Source organism: Coptis chinensis, chromosome 2 (genome assembly GCF_015680905.1).
Source record: "Coptis chinensis isolate HL-2020 chromosome 2, ASM1568090v1, whole genome shotgun sequence".
Lineage (NCBI taxonomy): Eukaryota > Viridiplantae > Streptophyta > Magnoliopsida > Ranunculales > Ranunculaceae > Coptis > Coptis chinensis.
In genome coordinates, this window is record NC_141457.1 from 104,966,199 (window position 1) to 104,983,937 (window position 17,739).

A 17,739-nucleotide genomic window follows, 5' to 3' on the forward strand; every position below is an offset into this window, starting at 1 on the left:
ACTAACTCCCGAGCTCGTGAACTTACTGGAAAAACTGGACAAGAGAGTCCAAAAGAGTACTGAAAAAGAAAGTGGCCTGTACTTAAAACCGGAGTGTTGATACTCCAGGTTAGTCTCGCGCGTTACTAATTTAGTCTCGTCCAAGACTCTTTTGTCAGTTCAGTACTTTAAGTTCATACGGAATATTTAAACTGTGCTAATAGAAATAAACAAGATCTGGTTCACAGATATCTATTAGTAGAAAAAGTTGGGGCAAACCGATACGTAATACGTTAGTATTGCAAAAGAAATGGAAATTAAAAAAATTGAAGAGGTAGGGGAGGGGGTTTTATGTGATGTGTTCCAGTTATTACGTTAAGTCCAGAGTCCTTCCCCGACAGCAGCGCCATTTGATAAAAACGCTTATTCGTGTTTATTGGTTTTATTACTTAGTTTCTTAAGTCCGAGGTCCACAGTCCGAAGTCCAAAGACCAAAAAGTCCAAAGTCCAAAGTCTGTATAGTCATACGTTTTAGTCAAGTTACCTTACTCATGTGGGTTTGGTAGGATAGGTCGAGTAAGGGATCGTCCAAACCTTAGAGCCCGGAAGGGTTCACAACTGGAATTACAACTTTTTGTGAGTAGGATTTTAGGTTTTTTAGTTGGTTTAATTAAATTAATGGTAATGCAAATAATGTAAATTACTACGGTGATTTTGATGTAGATAAACAAAAATAGAGAAACAGGGAGAGAGTTAATCATACTCATACAAGAATCATTTTTCAACAGTTTATATTACCACATCACTACATCTCTAATTCGTCTCGTGTTCGGAGACAACGTCGAGTATTGATCCCTAGCGCATGCCCACATCTATTAGCCGCATCGCACTAGCATAAGGAATTGAACTAATATTTTATCTCTGGAATATCATTTCAGCTCCTGGCTCGATTCCACATCAGCTGGACAAATTGGAGAGTTGTCTGACACCATAGAGTTGTGCGGGAGACATTTTGGGTCGCGCACGAGACTGTTCTGGAGCATCAGCACTCCAACTTTGTACAGTCTCAGTCATTTTAGGATCGGATGTCTAATCTATGCCTAATTCCTAAGCAGTGATTCTATAACATTAAAGAGTCAATCCGGATTCTTATACGAGTAGCATAACCCTCCCCCGGGGGGATTAGCTCATGGTCATTGGAGGAATAATAAAACTTGTTGTATCTTAATCTGGTGTATAAAGAACCCAAGTTCAAGGAAATTCATTAAATCATTTAATTATGATTAAGACTTTAGAAAAATAAAATCATCTACGATTAAAACATTAAACCAATAGCAGAATTAGGAAAAACCCGGATAGTCTACCTTATCTCACCAGCCATAACTATTCAATTGTATATAAGACAATGAAACCTTTATGAAGTGCAATGTGGCAAAACACAATATTGAATTAAAGGATTGAAAAATAAGTCTGGTCATGGTTCATTGGATTAATGATAAGAGTCCAAAACTATAGTTTTAACCCCTTTAACAATATTGTTTTAGACCAATTATGTGATTAATAAGTAAGAGTTGGTACTGTTATCGTGCTTTTGTGTATTACAGGCATTGGAGTCGAATATGTGCATAAATGCGTCCCTTTTGCGAGATAAAGGAGCAAAGGTTGGTCGCTAAGAAGTTCTATGATAAAAGGTCAAGATTCAAGGAGAAAAAGCCTTTTTAAAGCCCGGTCAAAGCTAAAAAGTCAAAGTTAATGCAGGCAGAAACAGCACATAAAAGTTAACAGAACTTCCGAAGGTCGTATCTTTAGACTCAGACCTCAGACTTGGGCCTACCTTATGTCAAAACGACCAACTCGGAAAGAGCTTTCCAATGGTCCAAGACTTGACCCAATCAAAGGAGCAGAAGTAGGCGAACAGTCCATAGAAGTCAAATCCAGCTGAAAAGGCCCCTATGGACTGAAAAAATTAGGTTTTGGGCTCGATTTTCCGGCCCAAAACATGGCTCCTCAACCCATGCACGAAAAAGTGGATCTTGTCTCCTCCATTTGTATGGAGAAGACTTAACTCTTAAGATTACCTAGATCTAGATTAGAAAATTAGGTTAGACTCCATTAATTAGTTCCATATAGCTTATTTTAGATCTAGTTTTTACCTTCAATTAATTAGTGTTAGAACAAAGTAGATTATTATTTCGAATCACAATTAGTTTTAGAATTCAAGTAATTAATTCTATTACCTTGTTTTAATTTAGATTTAGATTTGTAGCCTCCATTAAATCCTTCAATAATAACCTTTAGTTTAATATTCAATTCTTGCCTCTTTAATTTAATGTCTTCATTTTATTGTTTTGATATTGTTCATCCAATGAAACTAGGCTAAAAACTCCATTAGAGGAGGTTAAAGAAGCCATGTGAGGATGATTGCTTGTTAGAATAGTTGTTATTTAGAATAGAATTTCAAGTTCATTATTATGAGTGTTTAGAGATAAACCTCATAATGATGAACTAGAGTTTATAGCCACCATCAAAGAGATTTGTGGTGGAGCTAAACTCTCATGCTAGTGGAACCTTGATTCAATAGGACTTGGTATTCACTAGGGATCAATATTCGATTCGATGACTAACTAATAGCCAATCGAATTGCATGGTGGAATTTCCCCTCTCTAATTATTCTTCTCATCATTATAAACAGTGTTTTAGCTTCTTAAAATTATTGTTTTCATATTATTATAATTACTCTCATTATTGTTCCTTTTATTTGATTAGTTGAATTCTATTTATGTCTTGATGGTTTATGAGTGGAACGAAACCGTACTCTCTATATTACTTCATTATTTGAGAGTAGGAATATTGATTAAACACTTATTTAGTTAATTGATTATTTGTGTTTACGCATAGATAGTTAGTTTACATAAATTTGTATTTATCAAAACCGTTGCCATCTTAATCTCGTTCAAGACAAGAATTCAATTGCTTAAATCCAATGGGCAATCCCCCATTCTCTACCCACCAACTCTTTTAATTTTTCATTCTTATTTCTTGAATTTTCGTTACTGTTCACTATTTTAGGCATAGGGGCAGATTCACAGAGGAAAACACTGCAGTAAAGGTATTTGTAAATCTTGAAAAATTCTGAAAATTTACAGGCGTAATCCTTAAGGTGTTATTGATTTACTGTAATTTTGTTAGATTTTTCCTAGTTGTTTTACCTATTGAACTAATACGATCTTTACAGTGCTGCATTTCAGTTTTCAAACCATAAGTTCTTGAAAAACAGACAAGTAATATTACTTAGGCAGTTCGAAAAATTCTAAACTTTTTACAGAAGTATCTATCCTAAGTCAGGAGTTTGCAGTAAAAATATTTCGAGTTTTTTATTTGTTTTGACCACCTAACTAGTATAGTGTTTCCAGTGTGTTTCTGCAGTTTTGCAAACATTTAATTTCTAGAACAACAGCCGATAAGGAGGGTTTGTATAACTCCAATTGCTCTAACATTTTTACAGGAATACTCATGATCTGTCAGGAGTCTCCAGTAAAAGTTTAGCAATTTTTATCTCTGTTTTGATTGGTTAACCATTCAGTTGTTTGTATTGTGTCCGAAAACTATTTCAGAACCTTTGAAGGGCAATAAAAGGACTTTTATAGCTCCGATTGATCTGAAATTTTACAGACTACTTGATAGACGTCTTAGAAAACTACTGTAAAAATTTCAAATTTTTTGGAGCATGCCCCACGCCCTAGATAGCCTATTTCCAAGCGTGCCCCCGCTCAACTACCTGGAACTTGAGTTAGACATGAGCGCGACCCGCGCCCTACCAAGGCCATTCTGAGCGCGACCCGCGCCCTCTTCTGGAGCAGCCCAATTTTCATAGATTAGTCCAAATTTTCATTTCTTCAAGTTATTCAGTGTTTCTAACATCATACAAACACTGAGATCACGTATACAAGACGATATTCAAACGCGTAGCAAGGAGGCATTCAGGTACTCCTTCTTCCACTCCTCACCTCTTCTGTCAGAGGAGTTTTAATTCTAGTATAATCAGGCTTATTTTTTGTAGACATAAATACCATATGCCTATCTAGAATTTCACACACTACACCTGCATCAATGGTTAAAGAACAAGAGACTCCTCTCTCTGATTTTTATAAAGCCCTAAACGATGGTCCTAAGTCGTGCATCATTCTTGCAAACCTAGTGAGGGATTTTCGAATTCCCCCTAATATATTTAACTTATTACCGGTTTTTCATGGTTTAGGGGATTTTCGAATTCCCCCTAATATATTTAACCTAGTAGGATAGAACAAGTTCTCACTACATTCCATCATCCTAGCGTAAGTCCGGATCAAGTTAAACTTAGGGTGTTTCCTTTCACCCTAGCCGACAAGGTAGCGTCTTGGTTAACTGCCCAAACGACAAACTCTATGGACTCATGGGCTAATCTTGTTTAATTGTTCATGGAACAGTTTTACCCACCACTGATGAAGACAGATAAAATGCTTCAAAAGATTCATTTCTTCCGCCAGAATCCTCATGAATCCTTTTCAGAGGCCTGGAATTGTTTCACTGATCTTCTTATTGAATGCCTGCATCATAATCTTGCGAAGGACACGCTTGTTCATGCCTTCTTCAAGGGGCTTTTACATCGTCATAAGGAGGTTCTAGATATCATGACTGGGGATAGTTTTCTTAGTAAAGGAGCCTTGGAGGCTTATACATTCTTAGAATATCAAACTAAGAGGAACAACAATTGGGGAGGTAACGACTCTTCCTGCTCCACTCCTTCTTATTTTGAGGTTAAACCTGATTCCGAGCTTAAAACTCTTATCGATGCCCTCACTAAAAAGATAGATGTCATCTCTATTCAACAACAACCCACTCCAATCATGAACATTAAATCTACTCGTTGTAATCACTACAATAGAACAGCACTTTTGTGATGGCTAGGAGGCGTCAGAATTATTTTTTGTGACGCCTAGGAGGCGTTGGAATTTAGGCGTCTGTGTTGATGTCAGAAATATTTGTGACGCCAATATGCCGTCACAATTGAAATATTTACTGACGCCTCTACTCCGTCACTAAATATGCATTACTAACGCCTCTACACCGTCATTAAAATTGTATTACTAACGCCTCCACGTCGTCACTAAATTGGTGTATTGTCGTCACTATTGAACTTTCAAATCCCCCCAAAAACTGGCGCTATAACTTGGCGCCAAAACAAACTAATGCCTCTGTAATTATTAATTTGTCTTTTTTTTTTAGATATACTTACTGACGCCTATATACCGTCAGTAATTATAAATTTGTCTTTTTTTAGAAATGCTTACTGACACCTGTCAGGCGTCACAAAATATTATTTGTTTTTGGTTTCCATCATAATATTTATATTTTTTTTCCCCTAAAATCGCCTGCATAAATACAACCACATATACCCCAAACACATAATATAATTAAGACTTGACAAACAATTATACACAAGGAAAATCTTAGTCATAACCATCACCAAAATTTGACTAAGTATATATATCACTAAATGAAAAACATTTAAAAGATATAGATGTATGGATATAGCAGAATCTACCAACATACTATTTCAATATAATCCCTATATAACAACTCAAGATCACATCCTAAGAAGCAAGAGCATGGGGTCCTTGACGATTCTCCAAAGCGGTCTCGCTCTAAAACATACACACCACGGACCAAGCCGGCAACTCTGGATCTCTCGGTGATGTGCATTTTCCCTTCATAAAAAGAAAAAGATTCATTTAAACTATACCTTAGTCAATACAAGCTAAGGAACCACTAAAACAAGCTATTGACTAGTCAATATACACGCTAAGGATCCACGGAAGCAACAAAACAAGTCAATAGGATGGTTAGTCCAATAATGAGCAAAGGCACCCACTACAACTTTGTCATGGCCATACAGATTTCTCAGGCAAATATATGCACAAAATCCATAATGGGATAAAAATTTATAAAGGAAGTGCCTCGAATGGCCCGGATACACTAATCACAAATTTAAAATGTGAATCATACAAGAATACCACAAGAAAAGGCTCTAGTTTTGTTTCCTTTCCTAATATATCAAACAATTAATAAAACAAGATGTGGTTCGAATAAACACTCACCCAATAAATACCACCAAAAACATCATTTCTCCAAGAGTAGACACAATATTTTTACCCAAAATCGAATATGCCAATGTTTTCAGCCCACCCTAGTGTTGAAATTTGGACAAATATCATGTTTAATCCATCAAATTTCCATTAAAGTTGATGTTATGTACTAAATTGCAAGCAATACATAAGAGGAAAGAAATAACTTTTTGCCCTTTTTTAATCAAGTCGATAAGTACACAAACCTGTCCCAAGGAGAAGCTCAAATTAAGACACATCCAAATGGACCACATATCAATGGTCGTCGTGTATTCTATAGCTCCAAATATTAGTTCCCGAGCCCTATAATATCTTGAGCATATGTATGATATATTGGGTTCGCCAAAACCTATATAACAAAAATATCAATGTCAAGCCTTATCATATCATAACCCAAGTAGGGCTATAAAACTATTGTTTGACAACTTACCATCTTCTCTCGCTTCCTCAAATCACATATCTTAAGTTGATGGGTGTGAGGATTAACCTACAACAAACAAGACTTCAAAGGTCGACTTGAAACAATTATACCCAAATAAAACTAACATAAATTGCAGTCAATACACATCCTTTAAAGTAAAGGGTAAACATTGAGGAGCAGAATCTCACAAATAAATTTTGTGGTTTAATGTCACGATGACAAACTCCAATAACACCATGTACATAAGCAAGCGATTAACAAACCGATCTACAAAGCATAAAAATGTTGAACAAATAAATAATATGATAAACAAAAAATTCAGCTAAGTGTTAGTATCACTGCATTCAAGTGTTTCTCAGCTTTCAAATAGACATTAAATAAATCATATATATAAAGGTGTATCTTTGAACCATACAAAAGTGTATCCAAAAACTTCTTAGGCAGATATGAGAAATGGAAGTACAATATTTGCAACCAATTCTTATCAAAAATAAATAAATAAATAAAAAAAAAAAAACAAGAGACATTGTTGTCGACAAGTTACAACCCAAGGAACAGTATTAAACAAGAAACATGACATGCCATTACCATGTGTGTTGTCCCACACATCACACGAAGCTACCACCTCTATAAAGATAAACTTTGTTCCACAAAACCACATAAGCGTCCACATCATAGTCAACCCCGGCCGGAGGACTAACATCACCAACCCCGCAGGTAACCGACCATAACCGTAACGAAGTGACTCTTGAGAAACCAGGCGGGCTGACCCCATAGAACCAAATAACAATGATGGTGATGATAACAACAATGAACAAAAGTGATCATGGTGTGAATCCAAATTATAATTGCAACCAAACTGAACCAAGTAGCTAGTAAGAAAGCATAACAAACCTGGTTAATATATGGCTCCATTTGATGTAATAACTCGTAACCCAGAGTACACAACCAAAGTCGAAGGTTCAATAGCCTAAACGTGTTAAAGCTTGCTTACAAGTAGAATGCAACAACACTAAATAACCTACTTGAAATCACCTATGAGCATCCATTGTCCCATCCAGTTAAAACAATCACCCATCTACTCCGAGTGGTTGTGTAGGTACATGGATGAAAATACATGGCTTACTAGATAGTTTGGTGTGTAGCATGGGCAACAATCTTTCTATACATTGCTACATAATCAACCTGAAAACAACGAAGTAATATATTTCGACTTAGTGAGGGCTATTTCACCATAAAAGAGTACATATCCATGCAATAAAAATGATTCCTCAACCCTTTTGCTATCCATTATACTACTCTAAACTACAAACCAACCCATCTAGAAATCAAGTCCATCAATTTAGGATTAACTAAACCATGTTGTAATATCCAACTTGGTGATAACCTGAATTCATTCTCTCTGGCCATAATAGAAAGTCCAAGAAAAAAAAGACGAGTGAACAACCTTTACTCAAAAACCAACAAACAAATTCAAGTTCAAACGATTAAAATGCTAACAAGCTAAAAGACTTCATTGAAATGAAAGGTTCACAACTAAAAGTAAAGATTAGAAAAATTAAATCATCACAACCAAAAATAATATTGAATTCAAAAGAAAACTATATAGAGTAAAGCTCAATACCAGTTTAGTAACTTAGCTACAATTCTGCACACTTCACAGAGTTAAAAATTTAACGTTGCCAGAACTTACTTGATTCAAAGAATTCTGTGGAGTTGCATATTCAGCTTCCAGAAACACAAAAACCTGCAACATTTGGAAGGCAGTTAAATGAAATATGAACTTCAACATAAGAGTTAGTTCCAACTTGTTGTACATAAACTTCTCTTTATACTAATGTCTGGCATTGAAATTAAAACTACATTAAGGGTATCAACTTAGAATGCCTGAGAGCAACACTTCCAAGCAAAACTAATTTTATCCGAAAATACATGAGAAAAGGAGATGGACGACAAAATAAAAAGTTTTAGGAGCTCATCCTACATTACATGAACAAATTAATTTCATATAATTGAATCCCTACGGAAAAGGATGGATACTATTTGTTTAACTGTGAACAAAGGAGGAAAGGCATCCCTCAATTCATACCGCTGCCGCTGCGTCTCAGCTTGTTACAGCCATACCAATAACAAAGAAGCACCAAGGAGTCCATGGCAAAGCAATGACACAACACCCAAAGCAACACCAACACCAAAGCAAAGAAGCAGTCCATGGCGCAAGCAGCAGCAAAGAACACCCAAAGAATAGCAAGTAGCAAAGACCCAACACACACTCCACCCAAAGACACAAAGACAAAACAAAACAAGCTTAGAATGAATGTCTAGAATGGCATAACCAAAAGGTTAGAATGGAGCAATTTGAACAAACCAAAAGCACGCATTTTTCACGAAATGGCATAAGAAAAACTATTGAAACTAAATGACACATGAGTACTCACAATTCCATAAAGCGATGAGTAAAGCAACAAAAATGCTCACACCAATTGAACAATGAACCATCAAGTCGTCTCACAAATGCTTCAACCTCGCCCCACTCAAACTCAGAATCCATTCCTGAAACCAATTGCAAGAGTGCATCAAAACAAAGAACCGTCTAAAACCAATAGACAAACATTAAAGGTAATAACAATAGGGTATTTACTCATTACCAATATAAGTTGGTTTGTTTTTTTGCAGCTCAGCTACTGCCTTGCCCAAAGTCTCTAAAGGTGCTGCCACCTGAAGGAATCACACGCACATCATATATTCATTTAGAGAAAACCACCATTCTAACAATAAAATTTTATACTAATCCTAGAAGCATTTCATTTGGAACTTAAAATTAACTCAACACACTAAGAAACAATAGAGACAATACATTAAATTGTATCTACATACCTTAATAAACTCTTCTGAAAGACCAGCTTCGTAAGAATAAGAATTCACTTCTATTAAATGAAAGAGTTTGACGGGAATTGTCTTGATCGTCGGATATCCTGGAGAAGAAAAAGTGTTATAGAATGATTTCCTGCAATTCTTACCAGTATGGAATGAGTAAAGAATCAAGCTACAAGTCTCGATCTATATGAAATGGGTTTCTTTTTCAGCTATGCTTACCTAAAGGCACCGGCCGGAAGGGTAAGTCAGACCTATACTAGGAGTCTCAGACATACTTATGAAAGTCGGCGAATATAGTAGCATATGGGGAAGCACTAACTACTAGTTAGCGGCTATTCGCGGAGACTCAGACATGTACCAAGCTAACTAGGACTAGTACGGCTTCAGTACCTAGTCGTTGGTTCTCAAGTTCCAGCTGTTGGGCCTTACTTAAAAAATAGAAAATAAAAAACGACCCAAAGTACAATTATGGCTTCTGTTGAGTAAAACGACTTGAATAATTAATAGGATGTAATGCAAAGAATGAAGGTTGATAAAAACATTGTGACTTACCTTTGTATCCCCGAAATGTAGTTTGAATTCGAATAGCTGCAATGTTCTCAATTGGCTTTTCATTAAGTCCGGGATGAGAAGTACCATTACTTAACTCTTTAAGAGAGATTTTTCAGTAGTTGAAGATACCTAACACAATTACATGTGATAACAGATGGGAAAAGCAAAGCAACAATAGTAATGATGCTATTTAAAGAGTTAAATACAAGAATGCCCTCTCTAGTTCACTAATAAGACAAAATGGCTCCCTAAAGTGGAATTTTGTTAGAGGAAGGTGTTAGAAGCCCTCTCTAGTTCTTCTTCCTTCCCTTCAAGGATTTCTTCAACTAAAAGAAGTAAATAAATAAAATTTTAAATTAACATGATAAGTGCACAATTGAAGTTCTCAAGGCACAAAGGATTTTTAAACCTTTAAGTGGTATAAGCTAGTTAAAACTTAAAACCGCATGACTATAGGCATCCTAACTACTGGAATTTAAGCTCCCTCTTGCTTTTACAACCAACTTCCACCACTGTGTTACAAAAATCAGTAAACCTACCTCAATCAGAATCTATCCTGTATGAATGCTCTAACTACCAAAATAGTAAAGAGTCATGCCTTGACTTCTGAATTTTCTATGGACAACTCTTTCCTAACTTCACTTCTAAGTTCTAACCAAGCACCATGTGCTTTGATATTTGATCTAGCAAAGCAGACCGGATACTTGAAAATTATCTAAACATAAACAAAAGGGTTAAATTAAGGCCTACATGGAAACTCTTTAGTAGTTACTTCCTAATTCCATCATATCATCATAAGCAACCAAATCATAATGTGTGAATCCTCTTTTCTAAACCATGTCCTCCATCTGAACAGTTACATTTACCACATTCACCCTTTAAAGACCATACTACTAATAACAATACTAATTCCATTATTGTGTATATTGGAAAACCATAAACAAAGGCTTGAGACGAATCTAATATATCAAGTGAGCCTCATCGAATTGAGCTCAGAAATCAAGATTGCGTAACTCAGATTTAGATGCAAAATCACGTAATGCATTCAAAAATAATCTATATAAATAAAATTTGAAATCTTTATGTATGAATTTAGATATGTTTGTATGCATTCCGACTTGACAAAAGTTGCAAAAATGCTAATTAAGTAAAAAATGCCTCAACATAAACCACATGTTCTCAATTCCTTGACAGCAATCTCAACACCTAGATTCTCTCCAACCAAGTTCACCCATAAAAACCAACCTTTATAACAAATACCACAATAAACTCACTAACAACTCAATCCCCAACTCCTAATTCCTTCAAAAAATCCCTAAATTACTTACTTAAAGTAAATAATTCAAAATTTTACCATTTTTTACTCAAATAAACCATAAAACCAAAAAAGAAAATAAGATGTACCAAGACCAAATTCGTGAATGAATGAGAAACAAGCTTCTTCTTATCCTTATCTTTATTTGCAGCTGTTGTTTTTCCTGCTAATAATTACTACAATGTCATACATCATGTTAAGCTAATCTGAGTATAATTTAACATTGGAATTTTCTGCTCCAAATGAGTGTGACGCAACACGTTCTAGGATTTTCTTGTCAACCCCAACACGAAAATCAATTTCTCAGCACCGCTCAACCAATTTTTTGAACCCTAACCCACAAACAAACAAAAAGAAAAAAGAAAAAATCAATCCAAATGCTATTAACAATTAAATAGAGTGTCTCCAATTAATTGAGAAGAAAAAGTATACCTTGAAGCAATAGGAAGGAGATGAAGCACACTGGTTTATGGAGCTGAACGAAGAATTAATGCTAAACTTTATTTTTGAAGGGAAATAGGGTTCAGTTGAGTAGCAACGGCATCGAAGCAAACTAGAGACACTTTCACCCTTCTTAGATTAAGGACAAAAAACGTGGTTCGCTTATTTTTTGGCCAAAGCCCGGCGACGGGTTTCTAATTTTGAGACTCAAAATCCCGGCCCTAAATTTAAAGACGAGGATTTATGTCTTAATGGGTCATCCTAATTCAACAATTCTGGTAGTGTTTTTATTTTAATTTATTTATTTATAGTTTTTGGTAAGAGATTGTTCAAGACCTTATCTCAAACAAATGACTAGCGAAAGTGAAGTCGAGAAGAAAGAGATTGATTCTATGCTTAGGGGTTTGAGATGAGAAAAAAGAGAGATGAGGTCGAGAAGAAAAATGAAACCGCTGAGAAGTGAAACTTGACGCCCTCATCTCATGTCACATGCCTAACACGTGTTTTAGTTGTGGCAGTTTATAAAAATAACTCTGACCCCTATTTGTCGTCACTATTTTTTTATCCATTTTTTAAATAAACTAAAATATGTTTTTGAATTATAGTGACGCTAAAACCACAAACTGACGCCTACATGCCGTCACATCCTTTCTGACGCCACTTTGGCGTCACAAAACCAAAAATACCCCTGTCACAAAAATGCTGTTATGGTGTAGTGAATGTTTGTTTTAGTCTTGAGCATTCCAACTTCTATTGTCCTCTTGTCTATGCACAACCACCACCACAACCATTAAAGTTCAACCAGTTAACCCAACATCAAAGATAAGAAAACTTAGGTAATCAGAATAGAGGTTTAGTACCCATGACCCAGAACTATCAACATCAAGACATGAACGCTCAACAATCTTTAATTCTAGTTCAACCATCTACAAACAAAATAGTAGTGACCTTATTGGAAAAACAAAATCAAATTATGCAACAAAACTCCAACGTGATGAAAGATCAGCATGATCAAAACTCTAATATGATGAAACAAACGATGCAAATGATGCAGTATTTGTGCCAAAAGGTTATTGACATGTCTCCTAACCAAAATAATAACCAAACAGGAGTGTTTCCAGGTCAAACAATGCCTAATCCTAAGTCAACAAACACTGCCTTCAAAATAAAAAGTATTAAGTGTAATGGTAATATAACTCCAGGGGACATACAGGCAGTCACTACCCTTCGTTTAAGGCGAGTAGTTCATAACCAAATGACTATGCCTAAAGATCGCCCACAAATAGAAACTGAAAATGAAACCATACCAAATACTGTCATAGAAACTGAAGACCCTACAACTGTAGAAGTTCCAGTCCAACCACAACCAAAAGGCACAACTTTACCGAATACCACCATAGATATTGATGATCCTACACCTGTAGAGGTTCCAATATGGACACCTAGATGGAAAATGGCTAAAAATAATGCAAAGACTAATAATACTTTTGAACCTTATGCTAAATATAGAGATAAACTACCGTATCCCCAGAAACTAGTTGTGTCTAAAATGGACAAGAATTTTGATGAAATTAAGAAAGTGTTTAAAAATATGACTATAAACCTACCTTTTCTAGATGATATAAAAAGTCTACCTAGACACGCTAAGTTTCTAAAAGAGTTATGCACCAAGAAGAGGAAAACCAACATACCCCACGAAGCATTCTTAACTGAACAATATCTCTCTTTATCTGAACATAACGGAATTGTTAAGTACAAGGACCCTGGTCGTCCTACCGTACAATGCACCTTAGGTGATACCTTCATAACAACTGTTTTATTAGACCTGGGGGCGAGTGTTAACTTCATTTTTATTTATATAAACAACTGGGTCTAACAAAACTTCAATCAACCAAAATGACTTTGCAGTTAGCCGATCGTTCTATTAAGTATCCCAAGGGTGTAGTTGAAAACATTCTCGTTAAAGTGCAAGATTTTTACTATCCAGCCGACTTTGTTATTCTTGACACAGAAGTTGCTCATGATTCTATTCTCATCATCTTAGGGCGTCCTTTCTTGGCAACTGCCAATGCCCAAATCAATTGACGGGATAGCTCAATGACTCCTTCTTTTGGAAATCTTTCTGTGGAAGTTAACATGTTTAGACAAAAGCAAAGACAACTAGGTTTTTCTGTAGAAGGTGAAGTTAAGTCTATTGAGAGTTTGGTATATCACATTGGTGCTTCCGACGATCTCGTCCCTACACTAGTAGATACCCCTCTTATGGAAGAAGACAAAGATCACAATTTTAACTCCTTGAATATAACTGAACTAGAGAAAGAATTTCCCACCCTGCCTTCCGACACTACAAAAGATGGAGCAAACCTCATAATAGACAAGATAGATGAATTCCTTAAAGATGGAGATGAATACCATAATTATATGGATGCAAACAACCTAGATGAGGAACTCGACGAGTTTCTAAGAGCCTGTGATGATCCACCCTCTCAAGCACTGCCTAAAGCACCACCTTACCACCAACTAACTGAGCTAATCCCTCACAGAATCCAATCATTATTACACTTATCCACATTCCAAGTATCTTCCACAACCATCCATTTTCTCATGATCATTCACTTGGACATCTTTTCGTTTAAAGAAAAAGAAGAAACTTTATGCTCGATTAGGTTCTAGATCCATCAGAATTCACTCCCATTCTACTAAGCCATGACATAGGAAATCTTGGTGCTTAATTCTGTTTAATGGTGCATCCCGTCTTAACTATTTATGGAAAGATCCACAATTATTTAGATTATTGATATATGGGAAACTGCATGTTAATACATATATATCACATTAAGTCAAGGGAATCTGACTTTAAAATACCCAAGTTTTTGTACAATACCAATTTTCTAGAGTATAAGCCAAACAAAATTTTTCAAACTTAAAAAGAGTTTTCTAATTTTGTTTGGGGGTGGCGTATTTTGGTATTTCATTTCAAATCTTTTTGCCACCCTTTGTTTGTCATGTTTACTCCAGTAGAGTTTGTGTTAGTTCGTATGTAACAGTTTAATTGTGCTTCATGTTATCATATCATTTTTACAATATTTATGTTACAGGTATTGCCAATTTCTGCCATATTTCTATGGTAAATTCTTTCCTTATCTCTTTACACTTTGAGGACAAAGCATTCAATTGTTTGAGAGTAGGATAGAAATATTTGCAAAAATTAGGCACTTTAGGATGTAAATTACGCACTTTTTTTTATAAAAAAATAAAATAAAATCATAAAAAATCATAAATATTGTTTATACTAGGCACTTAGTGATAATGGTATTGTCCCCTTCTCCATGATGATATTAGTCTAGAAATCTCACGTAGTACTTGAATTAAGATTTAATTTTTGAAACATAGATTAATACGTAGGTAATAGTCATTGCATATTTTCACAAACATCTTGCATGAGCATCTTTGATTGTACTTGGCAGTATTTTTCTGAGACCTAGGTTAGAGTACTTAATACATATCCTATGAGCATCTAGCCTAAAAGCCTCATAAGAGTAAAATATTTGAGTGATGACACAAGGGAGAAGTAAATTCTGAGTAGAGAAATCACACATCCACTTGTTTGATCACCACACCATATCCTAAGGAGAATTTAGGCCCTCTTTGGATCGATATAGCCAGAAATTCACACATATATGAAATTTATTATCCTCTAGTCGCCCCATTGAGACTTTCATTAGCCTTTTCACAAACCAAAAATCATTTACCCAATAAAACAAAATAAATAAAAAATAAATAAAATCAACCTACCTATCTGGATAAGCCTGAGAAATAGGATGAGTGAAGAAAAGAGAAGAGAAATGTAAACAAAAATTAGTTAATTGCTTCAGGAAAAAAAATAATAAAATAATAAAATAAAATAAAATAAAAGTAAAAAACCAAAATAAAAATGCTAGGGATGGAAACAAAGTGTAGAAGCAAAAGAACAAGGTTTTCTCTAGTTACATAATATGAAGACCCTACTTTCTCAGACTTGTCTTTTTGAATATCCATTTTCTTCCTTCTTTAACCAACACCTACGCCCCGTATCACCTAATAAAGACCTCAAGCTCAATTAGGAATAGGTTGGTGTGATAGTAAGTGGTAGATGTGTTTGATCGACCTCGGCTTCCTTGGATTGTCATGGAGATTGTGAGGAAACGTGTGCCCACTACACACTGGAGTTAGCAAATTTGAGTGGAAAAATCAGAGTGTTATGTGTTTTGACACATTCCTTGTGAGAACCTACTTAGGCACGCTACCCAAAAGTTTCAGAAACGGACCTGCCATTGCATTTCATATCATAGTTCATTGTATAGTTGTTTATCTTAAGATGATTTGATTATTATGCATGTATTAGTTTAAGTTTTAGAATGATCATTCTTGTTTAAATACTAGTGAGATGTATAGATCATTGAGACATAAATAAGGAAACAATAGTTTTATTTCTTAATCGTTGTAGTATAGATGAAGTTTGTGAGTACCTTCACTAGAAAACTCTCACGAGGCTATGACTCGTCCACTAGGTAATTCCTAGTGGTTTAAGGTCTTGTTTCATATGGTCAATGCAATCGCACTCGGCGAAACGAGATTAGTTAGAACTCCATTTTTTGTCACTTATTCTAATTTCTCATATTTGCTTGAGGACAAGCAAAATACTGTTTGGGGGTGGTTTGATAAGAGCCTAAAACTGTAGTTTTAACCCCTTTAACAATATTGTTTTAGACCAATTATGTGATTAATAAGTAAGAGTTAGTATTATTATCGTGTTTTTGTGTATTTCAGGCATTGGAGTCGAATATGTACAGAAATGCGTCCCTTTTGCAAGATAAGGGAGCAAGGGTTGGTCGCTAAGAAGTTCTATGATAAAAGGTCAAGATTCAAGGAGAAAAAGCCTTTTTAAAGCCCGGTCAAAGCTGAAAAGTCAAAGTCAACGCTGGCAGAAACAGCGCATAAAAGTTAGCAGAACTTCCGAAGGCCGTATCTTTGGACTCAGACCTTAGAATTGGGCCTACCTTATGCCAAAACGACCGGCTCAAAAAGAGCTTTCCAATGGTTCAAGCCTTGACCCAATAAGAGGAGCAAAAGTAGTTGAAAAGTCCATGGAAGTCAAATCCAGCTAAAAAGGCCTCTATGGACTGAAGAAATTGGGTTTTTGGCTCGATTTTCTGACCCAAAACAGAGCTCCTCAACCCATGCACGAAAAAGTGGATCTGGTCTCCTCCATTTGTATGGAGAAGACTTAACTCTTAAAATTACCTAGATCTAGATTAGAAAATTAGGTTAGACTCCATTAATTAGTTCCATATAGCTTGTTTTAGATCTAGTTTTTACCTTCAATTAATTAGTGTTAGAACAAAGTAGATTATTATTTAGAATCACAATTAGTTTTAGAATTCAAGTAATTAGTTCTATTACCTTGTTTTAATTTAGATTTATCTTTGTAGCCTCTATTAAATTCTTCAATAAAAACCCTTAGTTTAATATTCAATTCTTGTCTCTTTAATTTAATGTCTTCATCTTATTGTTTTGATATTGTTCATCCAATGAAACTAGGCTAAAAACTCCATTAGAGGAGGTTAAATAAGTCATGTGAGGATGATTACTTGTTAAAATAGTTGTTATTTAGAATAAAATTTCAAGTTCATTATTATGAGTGTTTAGAGATAAACCTCATAATGATGAACTAAAGTTTAGAGCCACCATCAAAGAGATTTGTGGTGGAGCTAAACTCTCATGCTAGTGGAACTTTGATTCAATAGGACTTGGTATTCACTAGGGATCAATATTAGATTCGATGAGTAACTAATATCCAATCGAATTGTATGGTGGAATTTTTCCTCTCTAATTATTTTTCTCATCATTATAAACAGTGTTTTAGCTTCTTAAAATTATTGTTTTTATATTATTATAATTACTCTCATTATTGTTCCTTTTATTTGATTAGTTGAATTCTATTTATGTCT

At 35.2% G+C, this 17,739-nt stretch overlaps 1 long non-coding RNA gene across 1 annotated transcript; it reads right to left on the minus strand.

Annotated features, from left to right (window-relative positions):
- Positions 1–9,174: 9,174 nt before the first annotated feature.
- On the minus strand, positions 9,175–10,349 carry LOC147520020 (uncharacterized). The gene is made up of 3 exons (XR_015214351.1): positions 9,994–10,349; positions 9,442–9,539; positions 9,175–9,282 (listed from the first exon to the last, which is right to left on the minus strand). It is a non-coding gene; the product is annotated as an uncharacterized LOC147520020 (long non-coding RNA).
- Between the last annotated feature and the right edge of the window lie 7,390 nt (positions 10,350–17,739).